The following is a 24,409-nucleotide window of genomic DNA, read 5'->3' on the forward strand; positions in this document are numbered from 1 at the left end:
ATAATCTAGATATACAGATATTGTGGAGAGCGTTGTCGACCTGCAGATGTTCCTGCAAAGTTTTACTTGTACTGTCATCTCGTAGATGAGTATTGCATAAACGTAGTTGCTTACAAAGAAGTTTATGTGTCTTCATTTAGAAGTGTATACAACATAAGTACAGTCTTTATTAATAAAACATTTTTTATTAAAAAAATGCCTTCGAAGTTGCCAGGGATTTAGAAGTCTACGCATGAACTCTTGTGCTGCTGACTCAACACAGACATCTAGGCACAATCTGTGAAAATGTACCATAACGGCTTGTGACTCTACTGGCACATCTAGTAATGGCCTGTGCTCCTGATTAATACATTAAAGCCAGACTGACTGGCTTTTGCTATTACTCACCTGTTTAACCTGCCAATTTGCATCCCATTGCCTTTTGTGCAAAATAGAAAATGCTCTTTTTTGGACTGTGGGTTGCGTGCATCACTTTTATCAATTGAAAATGTAATTACTCAAATTTGTTCAGATGTATAGTTACAAATTAAGCCCTACCTTTATGGGGAAATGTATTTAGATTGTTCATCAACAGGCATAACAATGTTAACAACAAAGAAAGGATGTGTATGTGTGTGTGTGCGTGCATGCATGCTTGTGTGTGTCCAAACTGCCGGTTGTTACCTTCAAGGTCACCACTTGAGTGAGCCCCAAGAGGGGAGACTCCACTCATCTCTTCATCCTCCTTAACCTTTTAAACAGACTCTCAACTGGTGAAAGTTGATGGGTAGTTTTTAGGGTGCCACAGTGCATCAGGGGGTTTGCCTACTATACCCAAGTTGAAATTTAAATAAAAAGGTTCTGAGCTAAGACCCTCTCCATTTATTTAATTTAATTTTATTGTAAATGTATAGTTGGTAGATATGGGAGAGATAGGGCTTGCAGCAGAGAAAGGTGCATTAAAGAGTTTTTCACTACTAGGACATATAAAACATAAGAGTACATGCCCCACATTTTAAATACACCGCACCATGCCCTTGGGCTGTCCAAGGCCTACCTTAGGGGTGACTGATACGCAATAAAAAGTAAGGTTTGGGCCTGGCAAGAGGGTTAACTTACCAGGTCAATATGGCAGTTTAAAACTGCACCCACAGGCTCTGCAATGGCAGGCCTGGGACATGTTAAAAGGGCTACTGATGTGGGTGGTCAGTGCTGCAGTCCCACTAGTAGCATTTAATTTACAGGCCCTGGGCAGATGAACTTCATTTTACTAGGGACGTCCAAGTAAATTAAATATGCCAATTGTGGATAAGCCAATGTTGCCATGTTTAAAGTAGAGAGTACATGCATTTTAGCACTGGTTAGCAGTGATAAAGAGCCCAGAGTTCTAAAGCCAGCAAACATGAAGTCAGCAAAGACAGGAGCTCTGAAGGTAAAAAGTCAGGGGAACCCATGCCAAGGATGCCAGGTCTAACACACACAGATACATATTTGATCATATTGATGCTAGACTTGCTCACAGTTATAAGACTGTATTACAGTTTAGAAAGGTGTTTCCATTAACAGCAATCAACATTCTATTCAAAGAAGGCTGCAATTCCTCAAGTAACTGAAGAATAACTTCTATTAAAGTAGGCAATCACTGTTTTTAAAATACCAACAATGAAAGCAACACAATTGTTGTTTACTGAATCGCTCATGAACTGACATTTATTTCCCAATCTACTTTGACAACAGTTCTCTTTACAAAATGTTTTAATGACTTAAAACAGCTAAAACATGTTAACCATGGAATACCAAAGAAATTCAGATCTGCCTTTATTATTGGTTACCTTTGTGCCCACATGGAGCAACACAATTGTGTGCTGTGATCGTGCCTTTACAATGGATAGCAAATAGGTACTACCTTTTGTTTTTAGTTGTACCACTAGAGCTCCCGCACAAAACCCTTCCTAAATCTACACCTTGTTTCTCCCCCTTTTGATTTGAAGGAGGTGACATTTTGCATACAGAAAATATAAATCTTGATTAATTATATAGTTAAGGTCCTGACCGATGAAACACAAAACACAATTACAGATGCGCACATGCACACTACGGGCCCGATTCACAGAACTATTCTGAGACAAAACCCTAAACATACTACTTTTGGTATTCACAGAAGGCATTTAGTAGTAGTAAAGTTAGGATTTTGTCTTAAATTTGACTTAAGACAAACTTAAGACAAACTTAAGACAGAGCTAAGACAGGCTTAAGACAAACTTAAGACAGATTTAAGACAGACTTAAGACAGACTTAAGACAAAATCCTTACTTTACTACTACTAAATGCCTTCTGTGAAGACCAAAAGTAGTAAGTTTAGGATTTTATCTCAGATTAGTTCTGTGAATCGGGCCCTACGTGCCATGTCAGTAGCACCCTTCGTTACTAGATAACCCAGTTCAGTAATCAGCACAAGGGTACAACTCTACAGACAAGTAGTAGATATGTATTCATTTATTTGTTTGTTTATTTATAGCATTTTCAAAGCATGACCCTAGGTACCAGGTCAGCTTGGTGCTTTACATATATTATTTAATTTACAATGCAAATAAAGGGCCTGATTTAGAACTCGGCGGGCTGCTTACCCCATCACAACGGTGACGAATATCACGTCTGTAGAAATATAAATCCCATAGGCTGTATAGAGATTTATATTTTAGTGGACGGGATATATGTCACCGTTGTGATTGATTAACATGTCCGCCGACTCTTTCAGTATTATTAGGGGAGTTCTAATGCACCATATTTTTCCACAATAAACAATAAAGCATCAAAACCTGAAAGCCTTTCCTAGTACCTAAAAATCATAAAGAATTTTGTTTTCCATTCGCATAGACAAAATGTTGTTGGGATTGTGTAAATGGATTCTGGGTCTGCAGATGTTGTGCCAGTGCTTTGATTGCACAGTTAGCTGGCTTTCTTTTTGTCTTCTTTTTTTTAACCTGCACAAAAAGTGCTTGTTGGAATACACCTGCTATTTAAGTTTCCATTAAAGCCATTATGTTATCATTGCATGTGCGATTATTCCTCCTTTGAAAGAAACACTCGTAAACATAAGTACCTTTTCTTTCATGTACACTGCGGATACAAATAAAGAAAATTAAGACACGTTTGGTATTATGGGAGCCTTTAAAGACCGTCACTTCCCAAAACAAGAAGGCAGAAAACGCTGAAATGCTTTACTAGTCCTTAACACTGTTAAGAAATGCATTTTCATTGACAGAATAAAAAGAAGCATTTATTTGAAATGTATTTATTTGAAAACTTTTATATAGCGCTGGCTAGACCCAGAGGTATCAGCGCACTTTACATGAGGTAGAATGTTTAAGAACATAGTTACACAGTTACATCAGTTGCTGGAGCGTAGTTGCATGAGTTACATATGCATAGCATAGGCATAAGGATAAACAAAGCAGGCAGGGGGAGAGAAATTCAGGGGAGAAAGGAAAGGAATAGGAGAGGTAGATAAAGAATGAAGGAGGGAAGAGGTGGAGAAGTGGTAGGAGACACAGCATGGAGGCGAGTAAGTAACAGTGTCTGACGTCCGGCTGGGTAGGTGACAGCTCCCAGCGGTAAAGGGATCATTCCCAGTCCTCCGTTATGTGTGATTCCCTTGTCGCGGTGGACTCTCTCAGCGGGGTCTCTGAGACTCTAGGGCATAAATGCTGGATCCCTCCCCAACAAGGGGAGAGGAGGGCTTTGGCCACGGGCACACTCTGAAGAATGAAGGAAAGAAGAGGTGGGGGAGGGGGTAGGAAACCAGCGGAAACACAGTGTCTGACGTCCGGCTGGGTAGGAGACGGCTCCCAGCGGTAAGGGGATCTTTCCCAGTCATCTGCTATGTGTGACTCCCTTGTTGCTGTGGGCTCTCGCAGAGGGGTCTCTGAGACTCCAGGGCATAAATGCTGGATCCATCCCCAACAAGGGGAGTAGGAGTGATTTGGACAAGATCACACTTATGAAGGCCATTTTAGGGACAGTCGGGCTGGTAGAGAAAGACCCTCACTGTAGAAGGGGAAATGCGAGTTGGGTCATTGGTTCAATAGCCTGGGAGACTGCTGTCCCTATGCAGCCAATGTTGATGGTAGCAGGTGAAGATCAGTAAATTAACATGTGTTGGGTGCCATTTTGATCTACACTGTAGAAGCTAAAGAGCCGGAGGGGGGATATGCTCGAGGTCTGGTTGAGGTTCAATTGTTGTCCAAGAGTAGTAGCTTATCGAGGAAAAGGAGCACTGTGGCGGCCATCTTGGGGTCAGGCAAGAGATTCTGCCCCAGGGGTTCCATTCGGCCAATCCGCATTTTTATATTTTCCCTTTGTTTTCTCAGGGGCCCCTAGGGTATTCGCGTCGCTTCATCAGGTGTCTCCTGGATTGCCTCAGTCAGAGATTCCTCCTTAAAAGCCTATTCAGCTGCCAATTTAGTGTCAGTGGTCCAATGATGGTCTAGGGAAAGGGGAAGTGTCTCGTCGCTAATGTGGAAGAGCTACCTGAGGTGAAGGCCAGAGTTACCACGAGGGATCTGGGGTTGTGCAGAGAATCTGGATATACAGACATTGTGTAGAGTTTTGTGGGTCTGCAGGTGTTCTGCCAAAGATAAATCTGTATTGCCATCTCCTAGAAGAGTATTGCATAAAGATAGTTGCTTACAACCAAGATTTTTTGTCTTTACTAAGAATTTCATACAGCACAATATAGTGTTTAATAATAAAACGTTGTTAATGGAAATTGCTTTAAAGTTACCAGGGATTTGGAAGCCTAAGCATTGCACTCATGTGCTACTGATTCAACACGGACATCTAGACACAATCTCTGACAATGTTCCATAACAGCCTGTGACTCCACTGGAACATCTAGTCACGGTCTGCGCTACTGAATAGTACATTAAAGCCAGACTGACTGGCTTTTGCTCACACTCAACTGTTTTACCTGCCATATTTCTCATCCCTAAGCCTTTTGAACAAAATAGAAAATGCTCCTTTTTTGGAGTGTGGGTTTCGTGGATCACTTTTATTAATTGAAAATTGAATTACTCAAATTTTTTAAGATGTATAGTCTGAACTTAAGACCTACATTTCCGAGTGAAATGTATTTTGGTCATTCATCAACTGCCAAAATAATGTTAACAACAGAGAAATGCGGTGTATGCATGTGTGTGTGCGCTCTTGTCACCGTCACCAAACTGGTGATTGTTGACTTCAAGTCCACCATTTGAGTGAGCTCAAAGTGGGGAGATCCCGCTTATCTCTTCAACCTGAGTCCTAAAGCCTGCTTAACCCCTCTAACAGACTACCAACTGGTAAAAGCGGATTGGTAGGTTTTAGGATGCCAAGGTGCATCAGGACTGTTACCTGTTGAAATTTAAGTTCAAAAGGCAGGGGCTAGGACCCTCTGCGTGTCGTTTATTTATTTGTTGGTAAGTTTAATGCTGGTAGATTTTGCAGGTGTAACTGTTACCAACATTAATATGGGTGATATAACTAAAGTTCTCTGAAAGCATTATGGTGCATCTGTTTTTAGAATTACCCATAACTTTTATCTTACTGTTAAAAATTGCATTGTAAGGATGATGGAAACCCACAGAGCACAACCCTAACCTGTACATCATCTTTCTGTTCTACTTGGTTTCAGCTTGTCATAATTTGTCACCAGACTCTAAAAGGTTCACCCGAGTCCCAGTATATAGGTAGAGGGTGTGTTTTAGAAGGGAAAATGTGACTCCAATTGATGGATACTGTGAGATGTACTGCACTTCGATTGGTTGTATTGCTTTAGGCAACTTCCCCACTTTGTGAATAAAATCTAGAACTGTACCACAATCCTCTGATCATTTCTGCACCATTGCTGCTGCAGTTCATCCAAAGAGTGAAGCCAGAATGTTGGTCATATGTTGGCCACTCCTTCCCAGTTAGGACTGAGTCTGTGGAAGGTGGCGGATGGGTAAAAAACGACACACACAAACGCAGAATCAGAAGAAACAATGGCCAGAATAGTATGATCAATTATGGTAATGAGAACTAAAGTCTGGTGCTTCAGGGTGAAGGAAAGCCATCAAAGTTTCTTCAAAGGGGACAAAGTCTATACAGAAGAAGTTAATCCCCGAGCACTCCACCACAAAAAAGTCCCAGTCTTGTGGGAAAAATCTTCTTTTTACTCTATTCAAAAACTACATTCTTCATATCCTTCATGTAAAACTTCTTCATAAAATAGTCAACATGTTTCTTGTCGCTGGATAGTTTACTCTAAGTGACTTCATCAGCGCTGTGATCAATATTACCATTCAAGTTATTAATATCTAACATTAGTTGCAACACGTTCCTAGTATGCTTTTATATTAAAAATAACTGATAAGTGCATAAATATTTAGAATGACAAGCCAAACGGGAGAGAACTCTGTGGCCTTGCAACTCCAAATATCTTTCTGTGGCCGTGTAACTCCAAATATCTTTCTGTGGCCGTGTAACTCCAAATATCTTTCTGTGGCCGTGCAACTCCAAATATCTTTCTGTGGCCGTGCAACTCCAAATTTCTTTTTGTGGCGGTCTCCATATCTTTCTGTTGCCATGCAACTCCAAATATCTTTCAGTGGCCGTGCCACTCCAAATATCTTTCTGTGGCCGTGCAACTCCAAATATCTTTCTGTGGCCATGCAACTCCAAATATCTTTTTGTGGCGGTCTCCATATCTTTCTGTTGCCTTGCAACTCCAAATATCTTTCAGTGGTCGTGCAACTCCAAATATCTTTCTGTGGCTGTGCAACTCCAAATATCTTTCTGTGGCTGTGAAACACCAAATATATTTCTGTTGCCGTGCAACTCCATAACTTTCTGTGGCCGTGCAACTCTAAATATCTTTCTGTGGCTGTGCAAATCCAAATATCTTTATGTGGCCGTGCAACTCCACATCTTTCTGTGGCCGTGCAACTCCAAATATCTTTCTGTCGCTGTGCAACTCCAAATATCTTTCTGTGGCCGTGCAACTCCAAATACCTTTCTGTGGTCATGCAACTCCAAATATCTTTCTGTGGACATGCAGCTCCATATCTTTCTGTGGCCGTGCAACTCCAAATATCTTTCTGAGGCCGTGCAACTCCAAATATCTTTCTTTGTGGTCCTCTATGAGCCCTCTTTGCTCCTGTGTTGTTGCCTCTGCTGATTCTACAAAGCTATTGAGGGTGGTGCATTTCCCATGCAACGCTACATATATGTAGGGATTTCAAGACACTATGGGGCCGATTTACAAAGGTAAAATGAGACGAACGTCTAACTTTACAACTTTTGGTATTCACAAAGGGCATTTACAAGTTGAAAATACCCTTTGTTAATACCGAAAGTCACAGTTATCTCTTTTCCCTGTGGATACCCATAACACTGTAATGCCATTGTGTTGTTTCTTTGCTTACTGTTGTTTAGATGCCAAAACTGAGCAGTGTGAATATTACCAGCAGCCATCACTGGAAGAGTTTATCACAAACCTTGTGACTCTGCATTTGTTCTGCATGAATATGGTTATGTGCCTTTCCCATTTTAGGCATGTTCCCAACTTTTCAAGCAACATAGCCTCTCAAACAAAAGTGTTCTCCAACATTGTATAATGGTTATCCAGGGGGCCAGGTTTGAATACTGTGTTTGGTTTACTTCTGCTTTAACTGCTGCTTGATAAACTCTCATGTGATTAGTTTCCATTGTGACATTACCAGCTCATTGTATGATTACTGGGTTAAATTTTGTTGTGTAATATTTTGTATTAATTGAATGACAACTTGAATGGCTTACATTTGAATCTGAAATAATATAGAAACAAATATTTCTTGGCAAACTCTTGGGATTTGCATACATATTTGTCTGCTGCACACAATTTACCTAACATGTTGTGCTGCTATGTGATGCCTTGAATTGCTACTTTTTATGAAACTTGCATTTTTACTCTGGTTCTCTTGCTTTCAATACTTCATGGTTCCGAATGCATCAGAGGAAAGTTCCACCCAAATATATCCAAGTACTTGAATGTTTCTGTAAATGTGAAGCGTTGAACAATCTACAACAAAACAAGACCCCTATACTTCCGCAGCATTTCAGACAGAAATGCCTGTTGGTCAAATTCTTAGTTTTCTCTTCGAGTACTTGGTTTTAATCCTACCATATGAGTTACACATAAGCATCCAAACGGAATGACAAAGCATTTTCATTGAGTAGTTTCCAGGAGTAAGACAATGTTTACCCACGAAACCCAGGAGTAAGAATCTTATTACTGAAATGTATCAGTAAGTCACACCTAAGCCTGGAGTAAGACAAAACACTGAAACAAACACATTCTGGGTAAGGCCTGGATATTCAGACACTCTTTCCTTGTGTTTCTCTTCAGCCACACATTTGCCCAATCAATTAAGATGGCTTCCTGTTCAAAGTAGAACTTCTTTTAAAATTTCCTAATTTATAAATGTATGTTTGGAGATGGTCCGGATTTCTTAAAATCCAAAATTCGCAGACACATTCCAATTCCTTCTCTCCCAACTTTACTGGTTCAGCCCTCATTCAAAAAACAACAAACGCAAAAAATCAAAAATATTTTTATTCTTGAACTTTCCGCTCTTTTCTTCTTTGGAGCCCTTTCCAATGTACTTGTGTCTGTAAATATAACATAACATAACATAAGGTAATGTAGCGTAACACAATACAACACTATGTAACACAACACAACATAACATAACATAATATAATATAACATAACATACCATAATACAAAACAACACAACATAATATAACATGTAACACACACCAAAGCCTGGAGAAAGACACACAAACTCTTATAAAATTATGTGAATCAGGGTCTTTCATCTTCATTCGATGTTCCACAATACTAATACTTCTTGCTATATGGCATTTATTCACACTCAGTGGTGGCTCGCACAGGTAAGAGCGGTGTGGTGGGGCGGGTTGGGTAGTCAACAGACGATGGGGTAGGTAAAATTAAATTTAAAAAACAAGTAAAACCACTTACGTTACACTCATTGCATCACCGACTCGACGATGCGGAAAGCGCAAGATAAGTGGTTTTATTTATTTGTTCATTTACTTTTACCTACCCTGTCATCTGTCGACTTCCCCTCCCCACTCCACCCTGCCCCATTGCCACAGCGCTCTTACCTGTGCCGACCGCCACTGTTCACACTCACAGATTAAAGCATGCATTTGCAATGCAATAGGCCCGCATTTGCGAGAGTGTAAGCTATTGGCATTATAAATGACAATGATTTAATTCATCTGTTTTAAAAACCAACACATAAATAAAAGGCATTGTCATTTACAATGCCAATAGCTGAAACCCTTGCAAATGCGAGACCTATTGCATTGCAAATGCTTATTTCACATCTTGCTGTGCAACAGGCCACCAAGACCCTTGACGGGTTCTTCAGAAACTATCCCACCTTATAAAACAGCAGAGAAACATAAGATCTATGCACAAGATATGTTAAATGCACGGATAGCGCTTAGAACAGTTTACTAAAATTGTGTCAAGGAACTGCATGTTTTGTTCAACAAGAGCTATTGGCATTTGTAATAAGTACAATAAACATCTTTCAATTCATTTCCATAAAGCCATAAATCAATGTGAAAAATAGCAGTGTCGTTGCATCAGTCATGAGGAACCTCGGAACTCAGCCTAAAGATAATCTAACAGGCAGTGATAAAGCCAATAGGTCTGGCTGGAATAGAAGATATGTACAAAATAATTACGCAAAAAGGTTACGGAAAGCATTTTAGCTTGTGTACATGTCAAAGACATTTGAAGTATAGAGTGCAAAAGCAATAAGCAAAAAAAGTCCAGTTTATATGAAATTATCTGCTGTGGACTGAGTGTCGTTACAATGCGTGCAGCCTTCAAATACCAAGCAGTGGGGGAGAAGGAGGCGGCTGCTGCGCTGGTATGCAAGGACAAGGTAGGGGGTGGGGCAGTAATGAGCCCAGCATTGCAGCATGTCCGGACCCCTCAGGGACCACGCAGACTGCTGTTAAAAACAAGATTAAGTAAAGCACTTGAAATGTAAGCAGGAACAACATGGTTACCTTAACGCACTCAAACCTGGCCATATTACAATACATGATGGCATGCAACGGACTGGTAAAAGACGCGTTCCTTCAAATAAAAAGCAGGGGGGAGATGGAGGCAGCTGAAGAGATGAGCGAGCTTAAGCAATTTTGAAGCATATGGGCGGAGTTAATAAATAAATAAAGGCGCAGGGCCAGCGGTTCTCATGCAACTAAAACCCCAAAAAACAGAAGAAAGCGCGGTGTGCATCGCACTGGTAAAAAAAAAAAAACTGTTGCACTTGCACATAATAAAGGTGCAGTTGCCAATATTGAAGCCCAAAAACATAAGAAAGCATGGCATGCATTGTGGGAGAGCGTCTCCTGCCTGCTGAAACCATTTAATCAAATAGTGCTCAGAGGCTGTCATTAAAGCCTACCGAGCAACAACATATGTAAGAGGCGTTGTTCTCATGTGAGGTTACAAAATGAGACAAGGCGGTACTAAAGAGTGACTACTAAGCCTATTGACCAATGAAAAGCCACAGTTTACAAAGGACAATGAAATAAGCCAATGAAAAATATGGGCGAGAGTGGGCAGAGCTTAAAGTCCATACCTGAATTCAGCATGCCTCGCAGAGCAACGCATGCAATGCCCAGGCTCCACCTAAAAACACAGGCTTGAGATTCAGGTGGTGCTCTTTTACATTTTGTGCTCTAAAAAATATCTACATGCAGTTCACAATATATATTTATCACTATTAAGGGGCCGATTCTGATCTCGCTAGGACAGCCCTCCGAGAGCTGTCCGTAGCCTTACCTTGCGACTGACTCATTCTGGGAGCCGGTCCGTCCGGGCGGTGAAGTACGATGCGCAAATGTGTAAAAATCCCGACCAGCACGTAGGCTCCAATTCCAGCAACATTTCCCTTTCGAGCCGGATCCGTAAATGCAGATTCGAGTCGCAGTTTCACAGCATTCGAACGGGTCGCCACTTCCAGCACTTCACAGCATACGGGAGAGCTTCATTGCAGGTCCGATTCGCGCCACAACACGATCCACGGCTACGAGATGGACCAACTCTCAACGTGTACGAGACGGAGCAACAATCAGCAAGTACGAGATGAACCAATGATGAATCCCATCGCGCAGGTCATCCCAGTACTGTATATCTATGACCGGATCAGGAACAGACGTGTACATCGCAGACGGTAAGTCAGACACCCACCACACAAACAAACATCACAACCCCGTGAAATGCTACACACACATAGGGGGTGGATATCCCTTCCACCAGCAACAGCCAAACCATAGGGGTTGTATGGTCATCACTACCAGCAGTCCCCACACATTGGGGGGATGCTCATCACTACCAGCAGTCCCTGCTCATAGGGGGCTGGATGCCCATCACTACCAGCAGTCCCCACTCATACGGGGGGGCTTATCACCACCAGCAGTACCTACTCATAGGGGGTTGGATGTCCATCACTACCAGTACCCCCTACTCATAGAGGGCTGGATGCCCATCACTACTACCATCCCCACTCATAGGGGGCTGGATGGCCATCACTACTACAATCCCCACTCATAGGGGGCTGGTTTCCCATCACTACTACCATCCCCACTCATAGGGGGCTGGATTGCCATCACTACCAGTACCCCCCACTCATAGGGGGATGGATGCCCATCACTACCAGTACCCCCTACTAATAGGGGGCTGGGTGCCCATCACTAGTACCATCCCCACTCAAAGGGGCAGGATACTCATCAATCACTATAAGTACCCCCTACTCAGAGGGGGCTGGCTGCCCATCACTACTACCATCCCCACTCATAGGGGGCTGGATGCCCAACACTACCAGTACCCCCTGCTCATAGGGGGCTTGATGCCCATCATTACCAGTATCCCCTACACATAGGGGGCTGGATACCTAGCACTACCAGCATTCACACACATAGGGTGACTAAGCAAACCCCCCCACCATCTTGGCAAGATTGTATGTTTGTGTGTGTAAAAGGTTCACAACACAGATCCTGAAAGTAAACATACAATGTGACTCCCATCACATCTGTGCCCAAAAGGTGATTGTGGGGTTCAAAATCCAACATTTTAGGATCATTGTAGTAATGGGGTCTAAACCCCCATCACTACAGTGACCAAAAGGTGATTGTGGGGTTCAAAACACCAGCATATCAGGAACATTGTGGTAATGGGGTCTAAACCCCACATCACTACAGTGACCTGAAGGTGAGTGTGGACATAAAAATAGCAGCATTTTCAAACCAGCATGTATGATTCCTGGTCCCAACACCACAAGCAATGTTGTGGCAATTTAGTGGTGGTGTCACATACAAACATAAATTTGGTGAGGTAAAGATTGCTGTGTATCACAAGAACACCCTCTGCCATGTGCAGACAAGCTACGGCCATGATCCATGACAATGCCTCCAGTGTCCAATTAGACTATGTGAAAAGTGAGCATCATGATGCATACACACATATCTTTATGAACAGACACACAAACTAAGGAATCCCGTGGAGACTGTAGATGTTAGATGACCAAGTCCCATACCATGGCATCAATGGGACATACCAAACATGATGAATGTGCAGGGTGATGAAATAGGAGATGCAGGGACACTAGGGAAAAACCTTCTAACAACATCCAGCCAATGGACCGCAAAAGCCATACCAATGCAGTGGTGCAGATGCACAAATACAGACAGGCAGCCCCACACTGCATATCATACACAACATGTGTGTGTGTCTCAGTGTCCCCAGGCTAGTATAAAACACATGACAATGGGCTGAACGCCAATGACACAGCTGTGTACACAGTGCCATACAAAAAGTAACTCATGAACTGTGCAACCCTTTGTGGGCAAGCAGGCATTGTCAGATGAGTGGGATCCCAACGGATTCATGTGACACAAGCTGGGCGGAACAGCAACCAACACAGCAAAAGACAGATCCACTACAGCACTACCCTCAGGGAAGCTACATTGGGTTGACAGTAGCCTGTATGACAATCCCATTGTGATGACAAAGGTAGATGTTGCCCATACTGTGGAGCACAGTCACCTGTGCGCACTGGGTCATGTGTCCTGACCAACAAACTTCCATAACACCTACACAAACACAAATCACTGGCCATGGCCTGTAATCAATGGGCAAAATGTAGGTAGGGGCGTGGCCATGAGACAACTCACATTTGGCCACTCTCAACACCATGACGGCCCATCAACAAGCAAGGAGTAACGAACATTGTGACCACGTAATCACAAAAGATGAGGAGTCTGTCCTATCGAAGGGCCTGGGTTTTGTACCAACACCAACTAATGATCTCTTCCTCCTGAACACAGAACTGGCGCAGTTCTTTGGGAAGATTAAACTCAGGGATTTATTCGGTGACGATGAAGAAGAATACAGCACAGAGAACAATACTGGACTAAGGAAGAAATCTACTTTCTCACCACCATCACAAAATGTACCGTGCAACATACAGGCATTCGAACAAGCAGTCCTCAAAGAGGTGGAGAGGATTGATTTCCAAAACACTAAAGGTTTCCAAAACCTAACGAAAAGAGAAAGAAGTGCACTCCAGTCCTTGAAAAACAACAGAGAACTGGTAATCAAACCAGCCAACAAGGGGGGCGCAACCGTGCTTATGAACCTGAGGATTTACCAGGAGGAATGCAACAGACTGGCAAGTGATACTTACAGCTATAAGTAGGCCTGGGCGGCAAATTCCGTTCCGTTCGCGGAATTTGCGGAATTTGGGTAATTTCGCGTTCCGCGGAGAACGCGAAATTGCCCAAAAATCTACGTTCCGCGACTTTGCGACATTTTTTGCTTGTTCGCGTTCTCAATATGCGTGTTCGCGAGATATTTCACCCCGAGCACGCAAACAGCGATCGCAAACAGGAAAAAAGTATCGCGAACAAGCAATTCCGCGTGTTCGCGGAATTTCTGCGTGTTCGCGGAGATTTTTACCGTTTCGCGGAGATTTGCGTAACGCGATTACGCAAATTCCGCCCACCCCTAGCTATAAGGTTTATAACAGCGATCCCACTAACCGCCTCATGAACAGAATTAAAAGCACGGTAAATGAGGCCATCACCAACGTTTGGATCGTGAAACATGAAGCTGAGTTTTTGACCAATAACAACCCCCACACTCCCAGGTTCTACACCCTCCCTAAGATCCACAAGGGTACAACACCACCACCTGGAAGACCAATCGTGTCCGGCATTGGATCACTATTGGAACCTCTGTCGCAGTTCTGCGATTGGTTCCTCAAACCAATTGTTCAGAAATCCCTTTCATATCTACGAGACACGAAAGATGTCCTATGCCACCTACGGGACCTGGAGATAAACAGCGCTGAAGACATATTCATAACTATGGCTATCGAGGCGCTGTACACAAGTATCCCGCAGAGGGCGTACTCTGGCAGTGATTGAACAGATCTTACTTAATATGGAGGGGATATACACTACCCCGGTACAGTTCATTCTCGAATGTGCGGAAATGGCTCTGACTGAGAATGTTTTTGATTTTGAAGGCACTGTAAACCACCAAATCTCAGACACTTCCATGGGCAGCACATTTGCGCCGAGCATGGCATGCCAGTATGTACACCAGTTTGAAGTGGATTTTATCTTTAACCAGAGTAAACCCTATGTAGCACAACTGAAGACCTGGAAGCGCTACATAGACGATATACTCATCATCTGGCGGGGCACAGTGGAAGAAGCAACACTATTCACACAATTGATTAACTCCAAGAATGAACACTTGAAGTTTACACACTCGATTGATAAAAACCATGCTATTTTTCCGGATTTGGATATCTCCATGAGCACAGAAGGGATATGTACCAAAGTACACAACAAACCAACTGATAAAAACAGTTTACTGTTATACGAGAGCTACCACCCGAGGGCACTACGACAAAACCTCCCGGTGGGGCAATCCCTCCTAATACGTAGGAACTGCTCTAATGTAGAAACTTTCAAAGAACAAGCTGACCAATTGGAGAAGAAACTGCTGGCTCGCAAGTATCCTGCAACAATAGTGAAAAAGGTAAAAAAGAGAGCTAGGAGCAACCACCGGGAGAGTCTCTTGGAAACTACCAACAAAGAAAAAACAGATGGGATAGTCTGTGTTACTACCTATACTTCAGTATCGAATCTGGTCCAAAACATCATCAGAAAGAAATGACCCATTTTGAACAGCGCAGACAAACGCTATTTGCGTTCAAATGCAGCAGGAGCCTACACAATGATCTGATCCAGGCACAGTCACATCGAAACGAAACAACAGACCAGACCACACTCTGGAGCCAGCCAAGACCATTTGGACACTTCCCATGCAGAAACTGTGTAGCATGCCCCCAGACGTACACAATCAAGGAAGTTGATATTGGGACAGGCAACCCATAGAAGCTAAAAAACTTCAGTAACTGCAACACTGAGGGGGTCGTTTACTTACTGACGTGCCCTTGCAACCTCAGATATGTGGGCATGACCACCAGAAAAATTAAAACCAGAGTAAACGAACATCGCAGTACTATCAGATGCGGTAAATCCAACACCAAATTAACCAAACACTGCCTAGAGGCAAACCACAAAGACACTGATTTAAGATGGGTGGTCCTGGAGGTCATGAACAAATGTAAAACTGATTTGACAAGAGCTCTGTTTATAAGAGAACAACGCTGGGTGCTCCGTTTACGCTAATGGGATGTTGGTCTAAATGACGAAATCCCCTGGCTGCAAATGGGACGGTAGAAGCGATCAAATTGTCTCAGGTGCACAACAATGGGGACACGTAACTGTTTTGGTATAGCCTGAAGTGGGCCAGAACCTCCTATGTACTATGGGCCTTCCTCTCTGTGTCATGAACTTCTTTCCTTAAAAATTAAGGATATCATGAGAGACACTTTGCGTCACCCTGTGGGCATGATGGCATTATGTTTTTCTGTGAGGCTCCCGCACTCTCAGGTTGTGAATAAATGGTGTTTCTGTGACTCTCAGTTCCAACCTTTTTTTTCAGAGCACCACGGAATGGAACGGCTCCCGATTCCTTTTAATATTTTAATATTACACCGGTGAAATGGCCATAATGTCACAATCACACATTATACCATCTTATATCAGACAGATCCCTTTAACATCAGGGATACACGGCTAACCGCCACGGGGTAGATTGTTCCCCCCAGGGCACCTCGCATCTCTAAATCTCCAAAGGCATAGCACATGCCTGACTTCTGGCTATCCGACATTCGGAACAGATGCCAACTTCCTGTATGAGATGCTCCCTGTCAGGAGCACCCGGGATCAGGCACACCGGGCGATTTGCACACATGCCTGGTCGAACACCGGATACTCACGTATTCCGGAGCAACACATTACACGCAGGTCAGCCCAATTTTACACTACTAAGATCGGGCGCTTACGGGCACACCGGAAACCACACAGATGGTTCCAATTGACGATAGAAGCCGGCCCCTCCCTATGATTGTACCAATTAAGGTTACTACTTAAACCACTGCCTCCTCCGGGTTCATTCCTCACCGGGGAGGCGAGCAGAGTACTGCTAGGTGACGCTGCGGAAAGCACACCTTGACGAAGTAAGACATTTGGGTGTGAATGAACGATGGATGCATGTTTTGAAGGAATCTCTTTCCGTTTTTTATCTACCTTTTGAGTCATACTTCATGTGGGTAACTTGTGCTTACCTCTTAAGGTTTGACTACAGGGGCTTTCCTTTACTCCTCATCCCATGAAGTACGTAGGGTAAAGAGTGTGGGTAAGATGTAGAAGTTAATTTTCCCCTTTGATATTTTCATTTGTGTATTCACGTATGACAGACATGTGTTATACAACGAAAACCACGCGCACTTAATAAGTGTGGAGTGGCGATTGCTTTTTCATGAATGACTTAAATTCCTGATGGTTGCTTGGTGTGTTCTTTCTTTTTTCACAGGGTACTAAAGACCCCAAGACAGTGGAGAGTGACAAAGGTCACCCCACCGTTGGTTTTCTAATTACAGTGTTGGTAAGAGTGGAGCCCTTTATATATTAAAAAATATTAAGGTCCTGACGAATGCCATTTACCACTGGTGACACGAGGCAGAAACATGTCGACCCAATTCTATACTGCGAGGGGTTAATAACTCTCCCCATTGCGCCGTTCACTTATTTTTATACACCATACAGTCACCTAGTTCATTAAAATTAACTAAGGTAACTGTAATGGCTTTTAATTTCACTCACTCACTTTGGGCCCCCATTTAGTTAGAAGTGCATTCCTGTCGTCAGGTGTATGCCCACTCTCTATCAAATCAAGTTTTTAGAGGGCGAGGACAGCCAATGATGAAGCATGACACCAGGTGGTGTGTGAGGCCAGTCCTAAACTTTTTGTGAGAGGTCCACACTCACATACTCATAACACTCCTGAGCACCATTTTGGTCATTCTGATGGTAGCGGCCTTATTTGTGTATAAAACTCTCAACACCACACACCTTGATCTGCACCAATTTGCATCAGCTAAGCACACATGGACTGGTGACATTGCTCATGCACCCATGACAATCCCAGGGGTGGTGGGGGGATCTAAGGTACCCAAAAATCCTCACACATGGCCAGTAAACAACCCTTGTGAATGTCTGCCACACAGCACAGTATGCAGTACATGGGCATGACGTGAACTCTACCAGAATCATTGGGATCCCTGCCACACTCCCACACCAATGAGGAACCAAAGGAGAGCCACAAAGAATACATGTCGACACCTTCCAACATTGCATCTCTGACCCTGATGAGTGGGAGTAGTCACACACATATACAAGTGAGCCACTCACTGACAGATACCACATAGGGAAAACAACATGATGTTTGTACCACAGAAGTGCCAAGGGGAATCCTGAATGTGTCCCATGTGCGTTTGACAACATCCCCGGACATTACAACTAAAACACCTAGGGATGACACCCTAATGACCAGTAGTTTGCCATGCACCTACATCCCAGAAAACCCAGGGCAAAGATGTTGGATGAACACAGGAAACCTCAGCAAGCGCCACAAACAGGAACATCTGTAGGGAGCACTGGCTGTGTAGAAAAAGGGAAGGAAACACACACAGACATGCTCACAGAACACACAGCATGGGCTCAGGCAATGTCACGGAATGACACACTGCCATGAGGGGACTCCACTCCTGGGGAAGGTCAGCTGTGCAAAACGTTGTCTGTGCAGGGCTCTGTCATGTCAGCATAACACTTGCTCAGAGAGCCAACAATTACAACACAATGAAAGCTCGTGTCACATCAGCCTGTGTACGGGAGTATCCCTTAAGTCATCTGCACATATGCAATACACATGTATAGCAAGTTGCACTGATGACTCAGATGACTTTTGTACCACTGATGCACAAACATGCCTGCCCAGTGGAGATGGGCCCAGTCAGGCAATCTTGCAATGTGCACAAATGTAAGCCCAACATATGTGCAACAGTGTATGCCAAAGATGTGAAGTATCAAACAAAAGGAGAAAATCCTGGTCCCAAAATGTTTCTATCATTACACCCTGAAATTGCAGCAAAGGATGTAATGGATACATACCAGAATAGTACACATATCCCATGGACCACATGGAGAACATCACATCAACAAATCAGTTTCTTATACCTCTAAAACACTATTACAACAGCAAATTCATGATACTCATCATCAACATCATGTGCATTAGATGCAACACCACTGGATAACAACAATTGGCTTTATTCAGCACATAAATCCTTGTAACTGTTAGGTCCCAATGTCAAAAGGCCAAAGGCCAGTCCATTTCAAGAGTCCTACCAGGGTGACATGTGACAAGTTGTCACCCATTGCTTGCCTGCACTGCTATGGTCATGGGACATCTTCCCTTAGAGGGGCATACATAGGGGCAGGCCAGGCACCGCAGGGACAGGATCAGGGGACAGCAGAATGAGGCTGGGGAGGGGTGGTGCATGCAGGAGGGTCACTGGCGACTGCAGTGGAGGTGTCTGACACAGTGGGCGCCATCACCACTGCAGGGCTCAAGTCAGATGTGGTGGGTGTGTCACCACTGCAGGGTTCAAGTCTAATGGGGTGGTTGCCGGCACCACTGCAGTGGGCAGGTCAGATGGTGTGGATGGGGTCTCCACTACAGTGCCCAAGTCAGACGGGGTGGATGTGCTCTCTACTGCAGTGCCAATCTCCAAAGGAGTGTAATGGGGTTCATATGAGGTGGGCAGGACGGAGGGAGGGGGACCCGGTCTCCACACCAGTGGCAGGAACAGGCTGAGCATATGAGGTGGGGGTGGAAGTGCATGTGGTAGGGGGAGGGCCTAAGCATTTTGAAGATGCTGTATTGGTGTGTGGGGGAACCTGGGGCAGGGTGTGGCGGGGGGACCATTTCTGGTCCAGGGGGATTTGCGGACGTGGGCCTCAGTGTTCGTGCACCTGGGGGAGGGTGTCGGTGTGGCAGGGAACTCCACTCTGTGCGTGGTGACATCCTCTTCCCATTGTAAGTTGGAGCAGATGGATCGGTGGGGAAGAGGCCAAGGTCACAGAGGAAGAGCTGCTGGGAAAGGAGGGTTGCAGGTGAGGCAAGGGAAGGGGTTTTGAAGGGAGAGGCATCTGAGGACTGCGGAGTGCTCGTGGATGCCTGTTTGTGTGTCTGTGACCCATCCCCCTTGTGTGTGCCATCAGTCCCCGGAGTTTGCGTGCCAGTGGGTCTGGATTTTGTCTTGCGTGGCTGTGTGCTGCTTGTGTCTGTTGTGGTGCGTGCCTGTGCCAGTGTGTGTATACGTTGGACAGGTAGGGTAGTGGGGATTGTGGATGTGGCAGAGGTAGGAGGGGTGAGGGACTGTTGGAGGAGGGACACTGCTGCCGCCTGTGTGGAGGCCATGGCCTGAATGGTCCGCTGTAGGGCAGACATGTTTGATGGAATGCCCTCCATGAAGGACACCAGTTGTGTCAACAGACTGGTGTAAGAATGGAGGACACTCAGCATCGTTGTCTGCCCTACATGGATCTGCTTAAGTAAGTCCAGAGACTCCACACTCAGGGCATCACTGGAGACAGGGGCAGGAGGTGCAGTGCCTGGCATGACGGAGACATGTTCCCTTACACTGGAGCCTCCACTGACATCTGGGATGGGAGCAGATGGGAGGGTGGAGATGGTGGTGGTGGTGGGGACAGACTCACTAGGTGTTGTCTGGGGTCTGCTGATACCCGCCTCCACAAGGGAGTCATCACTCGAGCTGCTGTGTTCCTCAGCCGAGGTGGTTGTAGCTGAGGTCTCTTCATTGTGTCTCCCCTCACCCTCCGTGCCACTGGGTCCCTCAGACTCCTCTGCAGCGGACCCAGTCTTGCTCTGCAGCTCCTCTTGGTCCGTGGAGCTGTCTCCTCCAGTAGCCGTAGATGTATCTGCAAACAATCATGATAAACAGATCCACATCAGTCACCTGTATTGACCTGACACATCACACTCAGTACTGCACCTTACAGAGAACGCCTTTGCATCATTTGCAAAATATTGCAAAAAGTGCTGACACATATTTGAACAAGACACTTGTCAGTCTGCCAGTCAACCATGCCCCTCTTATACTTCCCGTCCATGGACCCATTTGTCTGGTGCATGTAGTATGCCACTACTCATATGTGCACACATGCACCACATAGACAGTTGTCTGAACTGTAGGATTTGTGATTGAAATGTGTCAGTACACACATATCCCATCTCCTGCCACTGACTCAGTACATGTGTCAGGATAAGGGATGGCCAAAGTCATTGTCAGTAATATGGATATGCTTCCTTCACCAGACACCATGATGTTCTCATGTATTGATGGTCAATACATGAGAACATGTGGAGAGGTGTGGCTCACTGGTTAGAGGCGGCTGACCCGTAAGCAGAGGACGGCCCGGGACCAGGGTTCGATTCCCGACGCGGCAGGGTCGTGGACCAGGGTCAGCAGGCTCGATAATTCTCGCCTCGGTGCCTACTCCAGTCAGGGACCACACTCGGCAACTCTGGGCATTAGCTTGCCTCATCTTCACAACGGCCCCCCCAGACCGCCGGGGATGCTTGGTCGCACCTTAGAGATACCCATTAGGGACCATCTCTCAGGGTGAGCCAGGACGGGTTCCCCAGCGGTCGAAGTGCGGAGATACTCCTCCGGGAGTCGATTCTAGCGCTATATAAACCCACAATTAAATTAAATGCCACAATTGCGTTCATGCAGGACAACAGACATTACTGCACGATACGCATTTGCAAGTGGTTTACCATACTACAGGCCAGTCTGGCTAATCAGTCATTACTGGCTTCAACCACAGGGGCAGTGCATCCAAAAACCAACAGTCTACACTGTGTCACAATCATGTTTTTGTGGGGAATGTAAGCCCTGCAGCTGTCAAGTGCACATGTTCCCCCACTGCTACCAACATCTTAAGGCATCTGATAATACCACGATATACAAGTGCTACAGTTGAGTGACTGGAAGCACAAATCTGTAAACATGATCACATCACAGTCTGATGAGAACAAATTAAAACTGCCTGCACTTTAAAGTAGAATACACCATTAGGCACAGTCAAGTGATTACACACATATGTTTTACCCCATTGTGCTGATCCAACAGCCACATCTCAGCTGGCTGCCCACCCCAAACTGTTTAACACTCCAGGAGTCTAAAAAACTAGGCCACTCCACAATGACACAGAGGCAGACACCTGATTGCACATTTCACAATGCACTAAATGTAGGCTGATACACAGGAGTAGGAGAACAGAGTGTACTTCATGTCTGAAGTAGGCATACATGTCCTGGTCCATGTGCAACATGGGATTACCCTGAACACTAGGCATGTGTCCATGCATGTGTGACACACATGATGTACATTCCTCTGAGGCCCCAACATTGTCTCACCTGCTGCATGGGTGTGTGGTAAATACCCCAGACACATATGGTGAGCCAGAGCAGCAATTAGAACACATATTAATGGCCCACACAGAGTACATGTCAGATTTCTGGCAATGATGCCCAAAACAATGCACCAGTAGCAGATGCTGTTTCCAACCTTAACCTTGGACAACAGCAGGAACACACAACCCAAGTGACACAAGTCACAGACTGAAAGGGCCAAACCTGTGTATCAGATGAGGATGGACCCAAACCTAATTTAGGCACGACTCTTGTTCAAGCAGACAGAAAAACTGTGGGAGTGTAACCAGGCTGAAGGAGTGCAAAGAGCATGTGAGACATAGTTCACAGAATAGGCATGCACTTACCCCCTCCTTGCTGCTGTCTGGCCTTTAACTGCCCATCCAGGTCAAGGAAGACCACCGTCAGAATCTGGAGCATGTGGGGGGTCAGGATCCGTCGTCCGCCCCTTCTGCGAGGAGGCAACAGCTTCAGCAGGACTCTTGCGATCCTCCAGGTCCAGCCACGAAGGTCCTGCAAAGTCTTCTCGCAGTTGCGGATGCGGCACCTGTGGACCCCCACAGATCGAACTGCCCGGACAATGGTCAGCCAGATCTCCTGTTTCTGATGGGCATCAACCTGTGAGGATGACAAAGTTAAAAGACCATTACTACACATGCAACATATTTGTGCATCACACAGTTGGATATACATGTCGTTATCACAAGGGCATATGATGTTCACAGGTAGTGCAACTATGGTGATGGACAGTTGTCCTGCATTAACAACATGGAAACATTGCCTGGGTATTGTAACCGTGTAAAAATGCACTTTTCCAGCACAGTACCTGTTCACTACAGGTACCTACACACTTTGGGGGTTACAACTACTCAGTGAGCATGCTAGCCACTGGTGTACACAATGCCATTAGTGCTAGTCAGACAACATGCACAATGAGAAAGGATGTGGACAGCACACTCACCTGTTTCCCTGGTTTCCCATACAGGTTGCTGCACTGTGGAAGGAGGCTGTCCAGCAGGGCCTGGTTCTCCTCCTCTGTGAAGGCTGGTGCCCTCTCCACATTACGTGCCATTCTTGGTGCCAGAGGATGCAGAGGCAGCAGCAGTGGTAGCAGAGATGTCAATCTGGAGCATGCAGTGCAGGCAAGTGAGCTCTCAGGGGAACAGACAGCCTTATATCTGTGCTGCAGAGGCAGATTCTGTCCCATGCATCCAAAGCGATAGGTCCAACACGTTTGTATCCTATGAATCTGGCCAATCCATCGCATTGCACGCCTCGTACATGCCTTCCGCATTGTTCAAAAATGTCAACTTCATGACAACAATGAGTTTGATACATTGTTGTAGGGAGCCAACGTATTTTTCAGCACACGAATCGTACAAGTATCAAATCCACGTCCATCTCCATGATAGTCAATCGCCAATGCGGGCGCACGGATCGGTCCCTAGGTGTACGAAGCGTCTTTTAAAAACTCACACGCACCCGTCTCCATGATAGTCAATAGCCAATGCGTGCACACGGATCCGTCCCTAGGTGTACGACGTGTCTTTTGAAAAAGTCACCCATGTCTGTCACCTTTGCAGTCAATGGGAAAGGCGGGTGCCCGGATCGGTCCCTAGGTGTACAGTGCATTTTTGAAAAAGTCACCCGCGTCTGTCACCATTGCAGTCAATGGGCAAGGCGTATGCACGGATCGGTCCCTAGGTGTACAACGTGTCTTTGAAAAAGTCATCCGCAGCTGTCACCATTGCAGTCAATGGGCAAAAAGATGCTACCCACTATAGCTTGCCAGGGACCCATGTGCACACCAACAACAATACATCCTGTGCCACAGTATATCAAAAGGCATGTCAGGCTGCATTGCCTGTGTGTGTATGTGGGTCAACATGTGATTTAGTATGTGGCACTTAGTGGCACCCACTCCCAGGCTGTGCAAGGTGTCATGGGGACAGATACCTTTGTGTTTTGTGCACATAACCACTGTGATTGCCTACTGTACAGTTCAGAGCATGAGGCATGAACACAGTTCCAGGGATACATTGTGTATGACATGTGACATACACCTGACTCTTAGATGGAATGGTATGTGTGTCACAGGGTGTCCCAGTGCCACAAATGTGATGTTCATCCACAGTATGTGTGCATTTTGCAACGCAGGTGACTCTGATTTCATGTGCTCAATGTCAAACGGTCACCACATCCATGTGTTTTGTCAATGTGAGTTGATGTTCCATTTGTGTGTCACAGACATCCATATATGACCTGCAAAAAATCAGGTGGCATTTCATGTGGGTGTCATGTGTGCGTTGTGGCGTGTACATGAGACGCTACATCATGATAGTGGCCTTGTGGCAATACAAGGTTCCTGTGTGTGTGTCTATC

Source organism: Triturus cristatus, chromosome 6, assembly GCF_964204655.1.
Source record: "Triturus cristatus chromosome 6, aTriCri1.1, whole genome shotgun sequence".
NCBI lineage: Eukaryota > Metazoa > Chordata > Amphibia > Caudata > Salamandridae > Triturus > Triturus cristatus.